At 39.7% G+C, this 16,843-nt stretch overlaps 1 protein-coding gene across 2 annotated transcripts in view; it reads right to left on the bottom strand.

Moving 5' to 3' along the window:
• Window positions 1-16,843, bottom strand: part of CSGALNACT1 (chondroitin sulfate N-acetylgalactosaminyltransferase 1) — a 365,212-nt gene that overhangs the window by 220,568 nt on the left and 127,801 nt on the right. Inside the window, exon 1 of one of the 2 annotated variants that reach the window (XM_017867277.1) lies at window positions 9,708-9,800. The exons of the other annotated variant lie outside the window; for it this stretch is intronic. The gene's annotated coding sequence lies outside the window, so the exon portion shown is untranslated. Of the gene's footprint in view, window positions 1-9,707; window positions 9,801-16,843 lie in introns of those variants that run through there. 2 annotated transcript variants of the gene reach the window in all.

Here is a 16,843-nt window from a genome sequence, read left to right on the forward strand (position 1 = left end):
TTTTTTTGAGAAAGGGTCTTGTTCTGTTGCCCAGGCTGGGTGGAGTGCAGCGGCATAATCATAGCTCACTGCAGCTATGACCTCCCAGGCTCAAGCAATCCTCCCACCTCAGCCACCTGAGGAGCTGGAACTACCACATCCACCACCAGACCAAGCTCATTTCTGTATTATTTTTATTTTGTTGTGATGGGGGTCTCATTATGTTTCCCAGGTGGCTCTTCAACTCCTGGCCTCCAGCAATCCTCCCACCTTGGCCTCCCAAAGCGCTGGGATCACAGGCATGAGCCATCATGGCCAACCGTTTAAATTTTAACATATTAGCTTTTATTTTTAAGATATCCCTAGTTATGGGTAGTGGGTGAGAAAGAATGTTAACACTCTGGTAGGTAGCCACTGACTGAAAGTTATCATCAGATGCTCCTTCTCAGGTCCAACCAGGAGCATCAGACGGAACATGGATCCCTCAAGTGGGGGCTGTAAGGTACTCTCACACCCCAAGTCTGCTAGAAGAACAGTGGGAAGCAAAAGCTTAAAAGCTGATGTTACGGTAACAGAAAAGTCTTTTAGGCAAAAGGAAGAGAATCATCTATTTTGCATTCTGAAAAAACAGAAACTTAACATTGTAAAAATGTTGTGAGAAGTTAGAGGCTTTGGTCATTTTACAAAATGAAAATGAACAACTAGTCTGAGTTATTTATCAAGAAAACCGTAATACAGAAATGAATACTAGAACTAATAAAGATGTAATTACTGTATTTAAGTGAGTGACGTCTGTTTAATTTTCATCCTATGATTCTTAAGAAAGTCAGTCAATACAATGATAAAACTTTTACGTGCAGTTTTGAAGGAGTGAGGTCAGGGGTGTGCTGGCAAATGTTTAACAACCAACTCAACAAGGGGAAAAAAACACCCTGCATATCTTCAATTTTATACACAAGTTTATTATAAATTTTACTGAGCTAGGAATGTGTCACATATCCTAAATTCCATATAAGCAATTGATTTGTTAATTTTTTTAAATTATTGTATCTACAGAAAACCTATGGTTGTATATGATGAACAAGTATACTTCCTACATGAATACTTGTTGATATTTTCTTCTAATAATGTAGTATTAGGAATAATGGCCAGGCACAGTGGCTCATATGTGTAATCCAAGCACCTCGGGAGGCCAAGGCAGGAGGACTGAGACCAGGAGTTCAAGACCAGCCTGGGTAACATGGCAAGACCCAGTCTCTACAAAAAATATTTTTTTACATTAGCCAGGTGTGGTGGCAAGCACCTGCAGTCCCAGCTACTCAGGAAAGTGAGGCAGGAGAATCTCTTAAGACCATGAGTTTGAGGCCGCCCGCCGCAGTGAGCCATGATCACACCATAGCACTCCAGCCTGGGCAACAGAACAAGACGCTGTCTCTAAAATATGAAAATAAAGAGTAAAACAACACATCATTCACTCATCAATGCAAGAGTGATTCCTTTGCTGAGTCAGATAATTGTTTCTGAATATGAGAATACTTCCCACAATTTTTTGTGCTATTCACGATGCAATGCTACAGACAACAGATACTATTAAGTTTAATCTTCAATTTTCTTCATCATTTTCTTAAGTCTACACAACAAACAATAACTCAAGTCCTGATATGTAGTCAATACTTCCATGAAGTAAATAGTCCATTGTGGCCAATTTCAAGCTACAACATGACCACTGGTTAACACAGAGTTTGGAAGAAATGCACAGTGGAACACGGTTATGTAATATTTTTATAATACAGGTATAATGCATTTCATTGTTTCACATTTACTAAACTTCTCAATGCCTTCCTCCAGAAGGCATTAAAATTTGTCTGTTTCTTGGACTTGACTGAAAACGGTGGTTGTTTTATTGTTTAGGGATCCTAAATATACCCATGTTTGAATGGTGAGATGTAATTCCAAGAACTATCTTTATTAAACTTGGCTATGATTCTATGTAACGACTTCACTCAGTAGTGTACTTGACCCAGATCTCATTGGTTCATGAGAGACAACTATTAAATTTTCAGGAAATTTACAAGCCAGTTGTTAAATGTAACCATTGTTTAAAAGAAATCATATGAACTTATAATTAAATTATATTTCCAAACAAGGATTAAATATTCAAGATTCATCACTTTCCATTCACATTATTACATTTTACTGTTACCCAGAAGTTATTCAGGATAGTAGCATATAAATTTGAAAAGGGTATAAATGGAGTTAAAGTATTTTAAGGCCCTTGCATTGTCCAGGAAGTGGTAAAAGTACTAGTTTATATTAGCCTTTAATAAGTCATAGATAAATACATACTCTCTAAGGTAACCACTAAAAGAATGTAAAATAATGTGTAATTGACAAGCTAATAAAGGGGGGTGAATCAATAACTAATACTTAACTGAAAATAAGAAAGGAGAAAAAAATAAACAAGAAATGGGTGAGAAAAATAGAAGTTAAACAGTAAGATGGTAGATTGAAAGCTAAATCTGTAATTCTATTAAAGGCCAATAGATACCCCAATTACAAGACAAAGATTGATACAGTAGATAAAATAAAATTAAAATATGCTGCTTAGATGACGGGTTGATAGGTGCAGCAAACCACCATGGCACACGTATACCTATGTAACAAACCTGAACACTCTACACATGTATCCCAGAACTTAAAGTGAAATAAATAAAAAAGAGGCATACTTTCAACATAAGGATATATAATGTTTGACAGTAAGGGGATAAAAAAGATATGCAAATACTAACCAAACAAAAACTAGGAAAGCTTAATCAAACTAGAATTTAAGGTAAGAACCACTGTCATCAGATCGATATAGCAATTCAAATCTACATGCATATAATAACATTTCCTTGAGATATATAAAGAAAAAAGTGAACGAATTAAAGGGAGAAATAATAATTAATAATCCTTAATCACAGATATTTTAATATACCTTTCTCTGGGGCTCACAGAGTAAATAGGAAAAACAATCTGTGAAGATATGAACATTTTGAACAAAAATGTTTCTATCCTTTTACTTTTAACTTTTCTATAACCTGAATTTGATAAGTCAATCTCATAAACAGCATCAAAGTATCCTGTCACATTTTTTAAAAAAATGAACAATACTGTTAACACTCTTCAATGCTATATCCACCAACTGTAGAATGTGAATTATTTTCAAGAGTAAACAGAATGTTTACAACGATTAACTACATGCTGGGCCAGAAAGCAGCACTCAACAAATCTCTAAGAAATGAAATTATACAGAGTGGGTTCACAGACCTCAGTAAAACTAAGCCAGAAATCAGTAACAGAAAGATGACTGGAAAATCCCCAGGTGTTTGGATATTAACCAATAAACTTTTAAATAATTCATGAATCAAAAATGACTTAGGACCTATTGATAATAAAAATATAAATCCTTTCAGAGGGGAAATCTCTAAGCCAGAATCGGCTTTTTATCTATTCATTGAAAGTGGTGGGTGACCGGGCGCGGTGGCTCAAGCCTGGAATCCCAGCACTTTGGGAGGCCGAGACGGGTGGATCACGAGGTCAGGAGATCGAGACCATCCTGGCTAACATGGTGAAACCCCGTCTCTACTAAAAATACAAAAAACTAGCCGGGCGAGGTGGCGGGCGCCTGTAGTCCCAGCTACTGGGGAGGCTGAGGCAGGAGAATGGCGTAAACCCGGGAGGCGGAGCTTGCAGTGAGCTGAGATCCAGGCACTGCACTCCAGCCTGGGCAACAGAGCGAGACTCCGTCTCAAAAAAAAAAAAAAAAAAAAAAAAAAAAAAAAAAAAGAAAGTGGTGAAATAATGGTCCCTCTGAATGATCTGATGACCTAAGATGATTTCTCTCTTGTATTAGTGGATCATGTACTTAAGCCTGTGCCTATGAAGGAGCCTCATCTTATAGGTCTAGAAGATCACTGGAGGCAAAAGGCTACATATTTTAGATCTGGTCCCTGGGCAGCTACTCCATGGAACGAGAATCTTCTGTTTTACAATGAGCAATGGCATAGTAAGTTACGTGCTAAACCCTCTGTCTTTTCTTCTATGCCCAGCACCATTCTCCCAGTGTTAGAATGCCCACCCTTTTCCCTAGACTATTTGGACCACGTCTTCAACAGTGTAGTCCCTCTGAGATTATCTACCAACTACTACCTCTGGTTCCTGATAGCCCTTATTGTCAAGGGATTATTATCTTGACTTTCACCTGGCTAAGAGACCTGTCTCTGATGTTTGAGATTACATACATAAAACCCACAAAAATATTCTGGATTTAAAAAATTGTGTTTTCTCCACCAACGATGATCTCATCATGCTTTTGTCTCCTACCGTACGGCTTACATGTCTTAATGTACTTCCTGTAGCTAGTATAAATCATAAAGCATTTAGAACATAGAGCAAAGATAATATTCAAAAGATAATTTTAAGTGTTTCAAAATAGCCAACAGTATATTAATTGGAGTAATTAACACTAAGCACAGCACACATGCCCCCAGATCTCAGTGGTTTAAAACAACAAAGCTTTTAGTTCTCTTTTGAATCACTCTAATGTGTTCATGGAGTTTGGAGTCTCCCCTGAATGGTGACTCAGAGGATCAGGCTACTTCCATCTTGTAGTTTTACCATCTTTTTTGTTTGTTTGTTTTTTTGAGACGGAGTCTACTCTGTTGCCCAAGCTGGAGGGCAGTGGGGAGATCTCAGCTCAATGCAACCTCTGCCTCCCAGGTTCAAGTGATTCTCCTGCCTCAGCCTCCCAAGTAGCTGGCATTATAGGCACACACCACCACGCCTGGCTAATTTTTGTATTTTTAGTAGAAAGGGGGTTTCACCATATTGGCCATGATGGTCTCGATCTCCTGACCTCATGACCCGCTTGCCTCAGCCTCCCAAAGTGCTGGGATTACAGGCGTGAGCCACCACGCCCAGCCAGTTTCACTATCTTCTTGCTTCACTGTCATCCTGGTATCACCCAGCTAGCAGATGCAGAGGAGCAAAAGATAAGTCTAATCACTGACTGAACCATCTCAGCCAGGAAGGGAAACGAGTCAGTTCCACTCACCTTCCATCGACTGGGAAGAGTAACACCACCCTACCTAGATGCAGAGGGACAGTAAAGTATAGTCTTCCCAGTGACCAGGAGGGAAGTGGGGTGGTCTGTGACACACATCACACTGTCTCTTCCTCCAACAGACATCAAACTGCAGTCTATTAAGGAGGAAGAAAAGAAAGGAAGTAGCATTCACTGATTTGGGGTACCAAGTTCAATGCTACAAACTTCATACATGCGGTATTTAAACAGTAAGAAAACGTAAAACAAATGTCATTCTCCTCAGTTTATACATGAAGAAACTGAAGCATAGAGATATTATATAAGTAAATTAAAAAGTCAGGAGTTGACTCCAGGTCTATCTGACTCCAAGTCCTGTGTTTCTCTTTTATCATCCCAGGTTTCTCAAAAGGTGGTGCACAGCTCACTTGCATCACAGTAATTTGAGGTGCGTGAGCCTCACATCATGCTTACTGAATTAGAATACCCAGGGGTAGAGTATAGGAATCTGTAGTTTTAACAAGTTTCCAAGGTGACTCTATGCTATTGTAGATCATGCTTTCTCTGGAACACAACAGTGAAGTTCTAAAACAATCTCTTTAAACAAACTAGAAAATGTATGAAAAACAAGTAAGATTAAGTAGGCTTAAGAGGGGAGGCTGTAGGGCAACTGGAAAATCCTATAGAACAAGAAGTTCGAGGCTGGGGAATTCATCCTAAGCCAGTTAGTTTCCTGGGTAATCTTGGGCAAGTCAACTAACTTCACTCAATCTGTCCCAAAAGAAGTCTACATTTTCTCCATAGTAAAATGTTGCAATCAGGCTAAATAATCCCTAAAGCCTTTTTGAAAGTTATCTGTAAAGACTTAAAGAGCTTTAAACTGAGACAATAAAACAAATACAGGATGAAGAAAGTATTAACATTTAAAGTAACAGATAATTCTAGCAAGATTTTTTTGTAGATATACACAGGTTTCTTCTAAAATTTATATGGAAAGTCAACAGAACTAAAAAGTTAAAACTATTTTGAAAAAGAAGAATAAAGCCAGAGGAATCACAATACCCAATTTTAAGACTTACTATATAACTATAGTAATCAACACAGTGTGGTATTGGCAGAGAAATAGATCCACAGATTAATGGAACAGATTACAGAACCCAGAAATAGCTCTATGTAAGAATGCCCAGCACATTTATTTTTAACAAAGATTTAAAAAGCAACTGAATGGAGGAAGGAGACTGTTTTCAAAAAATGGTGTCGGAACAACTGGCTATCCAGAGGCCCAAAGAGGGGAAAAATATTTACAATCTAAACCACACCTTCAAGAAAAATTAAATCAAAATGGATCCTAGACCTCAATGTAAAATGCTAAATGTAAAAATATAAAACCTTTAGAACAAAACATAGAAAATCCTTGTAACTTAGGGTTAGGCAAAGAAATCTTAGACATGACACTGAAAGCATGATCAGTAACATAAAAATTTCAATTCATTATAAATTTGTTTTCCACAAAATATCTTGGGAATAGGATGAAAAGGTAATCAACAGAAAGTGAGAACATGTCTGCAAAATCCATGTCTGACAAAGGACTTGCTTTCAGTATATTTAAAGAACTTGCTCAACTAAATAGTAAACAATCTAAGTCTTTTAATGAGCCAAAGACTTGAACAGACAGACCTTCACCAAAAAGAATATGGGTGGTGAATTAGTACATCCTTAGCCAGAGGAAAATACAAATTAAAACCAATATGAGATACCACTACACATCTATTAGGATGGCAAGAATGAAAAATAGTGGTAATACTAATTCTGGCAAGCATGTAGAGGAACGGGGTCCCTCATACATTGCTGGTGGGAATGTGAAATGTACAACCCCTAATGGAAACAATTTTACAGTTTTTTAAAAAGTTAAACATCTAGCATATGACTCAGCAGTCATACTCTTGGGTATTTCTCCTCAAGAAATGAAAACATTCTCACATAAAATGTACATGAATTTTCATAGCAGCTTTATTTGTAATAGCCAACAAACTGACACCAACCCAAACGTCTTTCAAACAGTAAACAAACTACGATCCATCCATGCAATGGATATATCCATGCAATGGCATATATACTAATTTGCAACAAAAAGCAGTCAACCACTGCTACACAAACGAGTTGGATGGATCTCAAGATTATAGAGAGTGAAAAAGATCAATCTCAAAAGCTAAGATTCCACTTATGTGACATTCTCAAAAAGTGATGGAGCATGGGTCAATGGCTGCTGGAAGGGGAGTGGAGTTAGGGATGAAAAGAGGGTGTAAGTATAAAAAAGATTGCACAAGGAAGTTAGTTTGTGGAAATGCAACCATTTCATATCCCTACTCTGGTGGCAGTTACGCAAATCCAGACAGGTAGTAAAATTTCATATAACTATACACACACACAAACACAAGAAAGCAAGCATTAGGCCTGGCATGGTGATTCACACCTGTAATCCCAGAACTTAGGCTGAAGCAGAAGGATCACTTCAGGCCAGGAGTTCAAGGCCAGCCTGGGCAACAAAGTAAGACCTGTCTCTAAAATGATAATTAAAAAATTTCCCGGGTATAGTGGCATGCACCGATAGTCCCAGCTACTTTGGAGGCTAAGATGGGAGGAGAACTTGAGCCTAGGAGTTCGAGGCTGCTGTGACCTATGATTACACCACTGCACTGCAGCACCTGGGTAACAGAGCAAGATCTCGTATCTTTATAATAAAATTAAAAAAAAAAAAAAAGCATGATGAAAAAAAACTAGTGAAATCTCAATAAAGTCAGTAGTTCAGTTAATAGTGTTATACCAATATCAGTGGCTTGGTTTTGATAAAGTACTACAACTATGAAAGATGTTGTCATTGGAGAAAGCTGGGAGAAGGAACCTGGGAACTCTCTGTACAATTTTTTTCAACTTCTTGTGAGTCTAAAACGATTTCAAAGTAACTTAAGCAGCAGCTAGTATTTGTTGAGCACTGTGTGCTGACATTGCTCTGAGAACTTTATATACATCAATACATTAAATCCTTACATCTTTGCAGTAGATAGTGTTGTATTAGGCCATTCTCACAATGCTATGAAGAGATTATCCAAGACTGGGTGATTTACAAAGCAAAGAGGTTAACTGACTCACAGTTCAACACAGCTGGGGAGGCCTCAGGAAACTTGTAATCACAGTGTTAGGCCAAGGGGAAGTAAGGCACATCTTACACGGTGGCAGGAGAGAGAACGTGTAGCGGAAACTGCTACTTTTAAGACCATCGGATCTCATGAGAACTCCCTCACTATTATGAGAGTAGCATGAGGTAAACTGCCCCCAGGATCCAATGACCTCCCACCAGGTCCTTCCCTTGATACATGGGGATTACAATTCAAGATGAGATTTGGGTGGGGACACAGAGCCAAACCCTATCAACAGTGTTCACTGCATTTTACAGATGAGGAAACTAAGTTTCAGAAAATTTAAGTGAATTCAGCAAAGACACAGTTGCTAAGTAATAGAGGTAGGATTCAAACTCAAGTCATCCAATTCCAGAGCTTTCGGTCTTAACCAATAAGCTTGTTTTTTTTTTTTTTTTTTCTTTTTTTTTTAGAGATGGGTCTCACCATGCTGCCCGGGCTAGTCCTGAACTCCTGGCTCAAGCAATCTGTTTGCTTCAGTCTCCCAAAGTGCTGGGATTACATGCATGACCACTGTACCCAACCCCAATAAGCAATATTTCTGAAGGACAGAAAAAAAAAAAAAGCAGGACAAAGACAAGGTCAGGAGTCAACAATATGGGGGGAGGGAAAGAAAAAGAACACAGAAAGACAAAGTAAACTGAACACAGCATGCAAAGGCCCAGGAAGTGATCTTTCTGGCACCCTCTATGTCAGTCAGTCCCATAGGAAAGACTGTACTCCATTTTGATCCACTTATTTCTAAGGGACCAGGGAGAAACTGGAGAGACGGAAGGCACATTCTCAAAGGAATATTAAACAGCTCTTATTCCAATAGGTCAGAGTAATTGGAGTTATTTAATCTATAGGAAATCAAGAGAATCATTTAATTGCCACCTTCTGTAAAGACTTTTGAGAGCATGCCCAGAGGATACAGCACAAATGAAAGAGACTTACATTGAAAAAAACGTTTAGTTTGACATTGAAACACGTTTTCCTGGTCATCTGAGTGAGGACAAAACTAGGATAGATTGGAGTTTCTTCTGAGACATTCAAGAAGGGAAAACAAAACTCAAAATGAAACCTGTTCAGAAGCTGTACCTGGTGCTATGCCGGGACCCATGTAAGACATTCGATATGTGTTGTCTGTTTCAATCCTCCTAGGTAATTGTGAAGTAGGTATGGCCGTTCCCATTTCGTAGATATGGAAACTGAGCTTCAGAGACGCTAAACTCCTGCCCAAAGCCACTCAGCTGCCTGGTGGTGGAGATGTGAAATGCAAACCGAGGCATAACTGCCTTTACAACTCAGATTATTTCCACTATGTTATATACATTGTTAAACTTGGAGATTTGTGGATTTTGAGACCAGGCCCCCACCCTAGCCCTACTGGCATAAAACTGCATCAAATCATCAATTACGGTTGTTTTCCAGCTGTACAAGTATCTATGCCTCAAAATGCTACTAACCTGATTTGACATCAGCTCCAAATTCACTCATCTCAATCAAGCCCTTCTTTCAGGAACTCTGTTTCGTCCAGTAAGGAAACCTACGCTTCTAATGTATCATTCTCTCAAAAGCATCCCTGTGGAGTATGGAAATTGAATTAGAAAAAATGACAGAGAAAGAGTAAGCACTTGAGTCTTGTTTTACAGATGAGAAATTCTGCGATGCCCAGTAACCCACGCATAGAATCAAAGCTGTGTGTAAGTAAACAAGAGACTCAGGGAGCAGGGGAGTCCGACCTCCTGAAGATTTCAACATAGGATGAGTGCAGCCCCATGGATGCTATGGAAGAGCAATGCCCCACTGGGAAGGTCTCTACCCAGCCAGGCCAACATGGGCCCAATGAAGGCTATGACTATGCACATTTGTGTGTGTATTCTAGTAAAATTTTATTTGTAAAGACTGAAAACTGAGTTTCATATAATTTCTTGCTGATTTAAAAAATAATGTTTCATTTTTAGAGCAGTTTTGGATTTACAGCAGAAATGAGAAAAAAACTATGTATATTCCCAACCACCCCCATCAGTTTCCCCCATTATTAACATCATGCATTGGTGTGGTACATTTGTTACAACTGATGAACCAATATGGACATGTTACTATTAACTTTACATTAGGATTCACTCTTTGTGGCATACAATTCTGTGGGTTCTGCCAAATGTATAATGACATGTACCCACAACTACAGTATGAGACAGCTTAGTTTTACTGATCTAAACATCCCCTGTTCAACTATTTTATCCCTCCCCACCAAAACCACTGATCATTTTGCTGTCTCTATAGTATTATCTTTTCCAGAATGTCATATTTGGAACTGCATAGTAGCTTTTTCAGACTGGACTATTTCACTTACAATATGCATTCAAGTTTCCTCCAGGTCTTCTCACAAGTTAATGGCTTTTTAAAAAAAATACTTTTTTTAAGAGCAATTTTAAGGTTATAGAAAAAGTGATCAGAAAGTATAGAAATTTCCCACACACCCACCTCCCCACAAGCAGCTTCCCCTATTATTTCCATCTTGTATCGTTTGGTAGATTTGTTACAACTGATGAGCCAGTATTGATAGGTTATTAACTAAAGTCCATTGTTTTCATTAGAGCTCGTTGGGTTTTGACAAATGTATAATGACATGTATCTACTTTTAGCACATTTCATCACTCAGTAACAGACAGTGTATCACCACACCACTGTTGGTCTATCCATGCATCTACTGAAGGACATTCTGGTTACTTCCAAATTTTGGCAATTATGAATAACATTGCTATAAACATTTCATGAGATTTTTGTGTGAACCTAAGTTTTCAACTTATGTTGAAATACCAATGATCTTGATTGCTCGCTTATATGCTAAGACTATGCTTAGCTTTGGGGAAAAAACTGCCAAACTCTCTTCCCAAGTGGCTATACCATTTTGCACTCCCACCAGCAATGAAAAGCGATTCTATTGCTCCACATCCTTGCTGGTGCTGTGTTTTAGACTCCAGCATTCTAACGGGCGTGTCGCTTGCGTGTGTCTAATAGGTGTAGCGCACATTTTAACCCAACTGTATCTTTTCTAAAGTACGGTGTTCAACTAAAATAAAAAAACAAGCTAGAATTCAGCAAGTAATTGTCATTTTCAGAAACTTCGTCCAATCAAACTGGAGGGATTCCGTGAGAACACAATTCTTTAAAACTACTAATTCCTATTGCTGAAGAGAAGGCTGGTATTACTACCCCAAATACTTTGCAATTGAAAAAGCCAAGTCAAAATGTGTCCCTTCACTAATATGCTAAAGTGAACTTTTTTTGTATAGCATGAGGACACCTGAAGCATAAAATAAAAATTGTGTTCTGTTGACTAGTAGCCTCATAAAGGCATTTTCTTTCGCATTTCTGGGTTTGACTTTGTTTTGCCAAGCTTCTCAGATTTCAACAAGTGTGCAGTCCCAAATTACTCGGTGCTGTTTCTAAGACACTAGAAGCTGTGGACCAGGGCAGTAGGGAGGGGCCTGGCATTTCCTTCTTCTATAGCTTATCCAGATGTTCTCTCACATTTTTTATGGAAACTGGGACAACAGAAAAATAGGAAGAAGCTTTCTGCTGCAGGTTATTACACCTGCTATGGCCTGAATTTTCAAACAGTGAAAGATATTTTCTTACTATATTTCAAAGCTACATTTTACACCTTCTTGTTTACATACTAGTTTTGATGCTCATTAACTCTACAAAGGTTCAGAAAACAAAGAGAAAAAAAAAATTCTTGAGGAAAGAGAAATCACCCGACTTCACATTTTTTGCAAATGTGAACTTTCCGTAGTTATGACTTTATGATGTGGCAACTTAACATCATCAAAATCACATAACACATCTACCTTGAAAAATTATTGGCAAGGATCTTAGATTGTTAAACGGCCCATTTTACATTCCAATCCTTAATGAGCAAGATCAAACCATATAAAAACAAGCACTTTCTCCTCAACTATCTATCTGCCATTTATGGCAGCTCCTCAAAAGCCTTGGAAATAGTCCATAATTAGGTGGCAAAGACGCCTGAAAACTTTTCCAAACCAAATGGCAAAGCATTTAAGGGAAGCATCAAAAAAGTATTTGCCAGAAACAAGCATAAAATTTGGAATACATTTCCTTGGCTTTTAATCGCTGCATTTTGGAGGGTAAGTTTAATTACTTCTGTACTTAACCCGCGGCTATCTACAGCGATCATTCCAGCCATCCCTGTATTTCATATGGCAACATCGAGCATAAGAAACTTCAAGTAAAACACTGAAATACCCACACTTCAGCAGTGCTAAGAAAATTCTCCCCATTAATGTAATTTCCTTTCAACCGAAGCAGAGTGAGTAGATTCTGCTGAGTCTTTTATTTTTATTTATTTTGAGACAATCACACTCTGTCGTCGAGGCTGGGGTGCAGTGGCACGGTCACAGCTCACTGCAGCCTCAACCTCCTGGGCTCATCGATCCTCCTGCCTTAGCCTTTCAAGTAGCTGGGACTACAGGCTTGCATCACCACACCCAGCTAATTTTTTTTTTTTTTTTTTTGTAGAGACGAGGTTTCCCCATATTGCTCAGGCTGGTCTCAAACTCCTGGGCTCAAGGGATCTGCCCATCTCAGGCTTCTAAAATGCTGAGATCACAAGCGTGAGCCACCGTGCCCAGTTGAGGGCTTTTTAAAAGGGAGTTTGGGGACTGGTAAAAATAAATGATGTAACTTTTTAAACATTTCTAGTGAGGGACCTCTGGCATAGGAAGTACTTGATTATCCCTGCTGAATTGAGGTGTCTTCCCCAGGTCATTGGTGTATCTTTAATTTTATCATTGAGTCTCCAAGGCTGGAGAGTTGCAAGTATCTAATACAGTATGAGCCACTTGCTTTTTGTGATCCATTCCTTCCCTTTCTTACCATACTGCTGGATAAACATACTACTCTCACCCACACTACAGACTTAAAGCTTTCTAGCTTACTATCGTGGGCTGAATGGTGGAGGTCCCAAAGAAGGTATGTTAACGTCTCAGCCCCAAAACTTCAGATCTTATTTGGAAATACAGTCATTGCAGATGTAATGATTTAAGACAAGGTTATACTGAGATAGGACAGGTCCTTAATCCTATATGGCTATTGTCCTTTTAAGACAATGTGAAAAAGTGACAGCAAAGGGAGACTGTAGAGATGCAGCTGCAAAGCAAGGAATCCTACTGTCAGAAGCTGGGAGGAGGCAAGGGAGAATAACCCCCTGTGGGTTTCGCAGGGAGAATTGCCCTGCCAATGCCTTCCAGACTTTCAGATTTCAGACTTCAGACTTCTAACCCCCAGGACTGTGAGATGGTAAATTTCAATTGTTTTAAATCATCTAGCTTTTAGTGATTTGTTATAGCAACCCTGGGAAACTGATACACATGCCTTGGTTCTTGAGTCAAACAGGGGTTCAAACCCTTCTTTCTGGACAACTGGTGGCATGCAAAGCTCTTCTGGGACTGGGGCCCAACCTTGCTGCAGTAACCTCCTCCCCAGGGATCAGACTTCTTTCCCAAACGAGGGTCGGTGCCTTCCTACTTTCCCTTAACAGGAACACAGCATCCAGGGGTGCTGCCTGAAGGCCTATGGAAACCCCACAAAGCCCCTCCTGAGACGTGGGAGTTTGTTTGGTTTAATTTTTCATCAACATAAAATAAGCTGGTAAATTTATAATTTTACCTAAAAATTAAGATAAACCTAGGATACTCCATGTCATATGTGTTCATATCCAAAAACATATTGCTTTCATATACATAAAATGTCTTTGGCTCAAAAGCTGTTGCTATGGACTCAATTATTTCCTCCCAAAATTCCTATGTTGAAGCCCTAACCTCTCAGTGTGCTGGTATTTGAAAATGGGGCCTTTGAGAGGTGACTAGGTTTAGATGAGGCCATGGGGTGGATGTTCACGACAGGATTAGCACCCTTACAAGAAGGAATACGAGAGGCCAGGTGTGGTGGTTCATGCCTGTAATCCCAGCAGAGAGAGGCCGAGGCAGGAGGATCGCTTGAGCCCAAGAGTTCAGACCAGCCTGGGAAACACAGTGAGACTTTCTCTCTCCAAAACATTAAAAAATGAACTTGATATGGTGATGCACACCGGTAGTCCCAGCTACTTAGGAGGTTGACATGGGTGGATCACTTTAGCCCAGGAGGTCTAGGCTTCAGTGAGCCATGATTGCACCACTGCATTCCAGCCTGGGCGACAGAGTGAGATCTGTCTCTACATTTTTTTAAAAAGATGAGACGAGAGCTTGCATTCTCTTTCAGCCATATGGAGACACAGAGAGAAGGCAGTCGTCTACAAGCCAGTAAGGGAGCCCTCACCAGGAACCGAAGTGGCCCACACCTTCATCTTGGACTCCCCAGCCTCTAGAACGATGAGAAAATTCTGCATAACCACTCAGCCTATGGTATTTTGTGATAGAAGCCCAAGCTAAGACAGCTGTCATATTTAAGTGAGAACACAATGTAATGTAATGATGAAAACTCTTTAAAAGCAGTAGAGGTAATCAGACACCATCTGAGTCAGGATTCTGTCCCATCGATTTTGGAAAGACAGGTCATGCTATGTGTTTTCAGTAAATATTATGTATTTTAAGTACAGCAAATTTCTAAATGATTGTGTTAAGTTGCTATGGTCCTTTGCTTTCAATAATAAAGATCTGTTTACCTCCTGCTTCACTGCACTGCCCTGGGCCCAGCTGTCAGGGCAGAGAGGACCAGGAAAAGAGGAAGGGAGAAGAGAGCTGCCCGTCTTCTCCTGAGCCCACACTGGTAGAATAAGCCTCTGGGCACCTGTCTGAACCCCTTGGTGAGTAAGCCCGTGCAAGGCCAAGGGCAGGAATGTGTTTGAGCTGCTTTTCTGTCCAACTTCCTTGATGTGCCTATAGCATCTCCTGATGTCTGTTGCCCTCACTTTAAATGCCAAGTCCTACCTGCCTACTGGTATTTTTCCTCAACACTTTGATCCAGGCCTGTTGCCCTAAATGGCAGATCTAAACTGCTGCATACATGTGCCATCTGTCTGTTAGCATCAGGGGTTTGGGGGGAACCTCAGCTGCTTCTGTGTCCAACTTCCTTGCTGCCTCCCTCTTGTCTGTAGTCTCACCATACCTATTGCTCCTCCCCTCACCATTCCAGGCATCTCAAGATCAGCTCCACTTTCTCAGCATATTAAGGTTGCTTCATAAAGGAGGGATGGGCAGAGGGACACAGTTGTGAGGCATCTAACGTGGGCATTTAGGAAGTCTTTCCTCTTCCCTCTTCAACTTTTCATTTTTTTGAGGAGTCTTGCTCTGTCGCCCAGGCTGGAGTGCAGCGGCATGATCTCCACTCACTGCAACCTCTGCCTTCCGGGTTCAAGCAACTCTCCTGCCTCAGCCTCCTGAGTAGCTGGGATTACAGGCATGCACCACTACGCCCAGCTCTTTTTTTTTTTTTTTTTTTTAGTATTTTTAGTAGAGAAGAGGTTTCACCATGTTAGCCAGGCTGGTCTTGAACTCCTGACCTCAGATGATCCACCCACATTGGCCTTCCCAAGTGCTGAGACTACAGGCATGAGCCACCACACCTGGCCTTTTCATAAATTTTTAAAGGCTTCGCACACCATTCCTCAGATTTGATGGTACTATTCACATTAACTATATGCAGTAGTCTCCCTTATCAGTGGTTCACACTTTCTGCATTTTCAGTTACCTGAGGTTAACCATGGTCAGTAAACAGGCAAATATAACACAATAAGATATTTTGAGAGAGGTAGAGAGAGAGAGAGATCACTTTCACGTAACTTTTATTACAGTATATTGTTATAACTATTCTCTTTTATTATTGGTTATTGTTGGTAATCTCTTACTATGCCAGATAAACTTTATCATAGATATGTTTAAGTTTAAAAAACTGTAATATTTATAGGATTTGGGACTATCTGTGGCTTCAGGCATCCACGGAGGGTCTTAGAACATATCCTTTGTGTTTAAGAGCAAACGATTGTGTAAGAGAAAATCCAAGAGAAAATAGTATCTTTATAATCAGAACCACTTTATAGAATTGGAGTCACTGCATAGAAAATGGAGAATTTTTTATATTCTATGCTGCTTTGTCTCTGAAAAGTATTGACAAGTCCCACAAAGACATAATTACTTTTTGAACACTTGAACAAGACCTGTCTTTCCAAAATCAATGTTCACGCCAGCAAAGGTACCCTGGTGTCACAGTGAATAGTGCTCTCCCCAAACTGCGTGAAAACTTGGTAACATCCTTCTAGAATTCCCTATTCAATCAATAGGAATAACTTTAGAGTCTTCCTTCTCCCGAGTTTTATCAAGTTTTTTACCTTATGTAATACCATTTGAATGTGGATGCTTTCACAGGTTAATCAAAATCCTTGAGACAATTGTTTCACATGGAAGAAAGCAATGACATGCTACATCATCCATTTTCATTACATGTCTTAAGAAGGCCAGGCATGCTGGCTCAAGCCTGTAATCCCAGCACTTTGGGAGGCCAAGGAAGGCACATCACCTGAGGTCAGAAGTTTGAGATCAGCCTGGCCAACATGGAGAAATCCTGTCTCTACCAAAAA

Source organism: Rhinopithecus bieti, unplaced genomic scaffold (assembly GCF_001698545.2).
Source record: "Rhinopithecus bieti isolate Rb0 unplaced genomic scaffold, ASM169854v2 scaffold_2888, whole genome shotgun sequence".
NCBI lineage: Eukaryota > Metazoa > Chordata > Mammalia > Primates > Cercopithecidae > Rhinopithecus > Rhinopithecus bieti.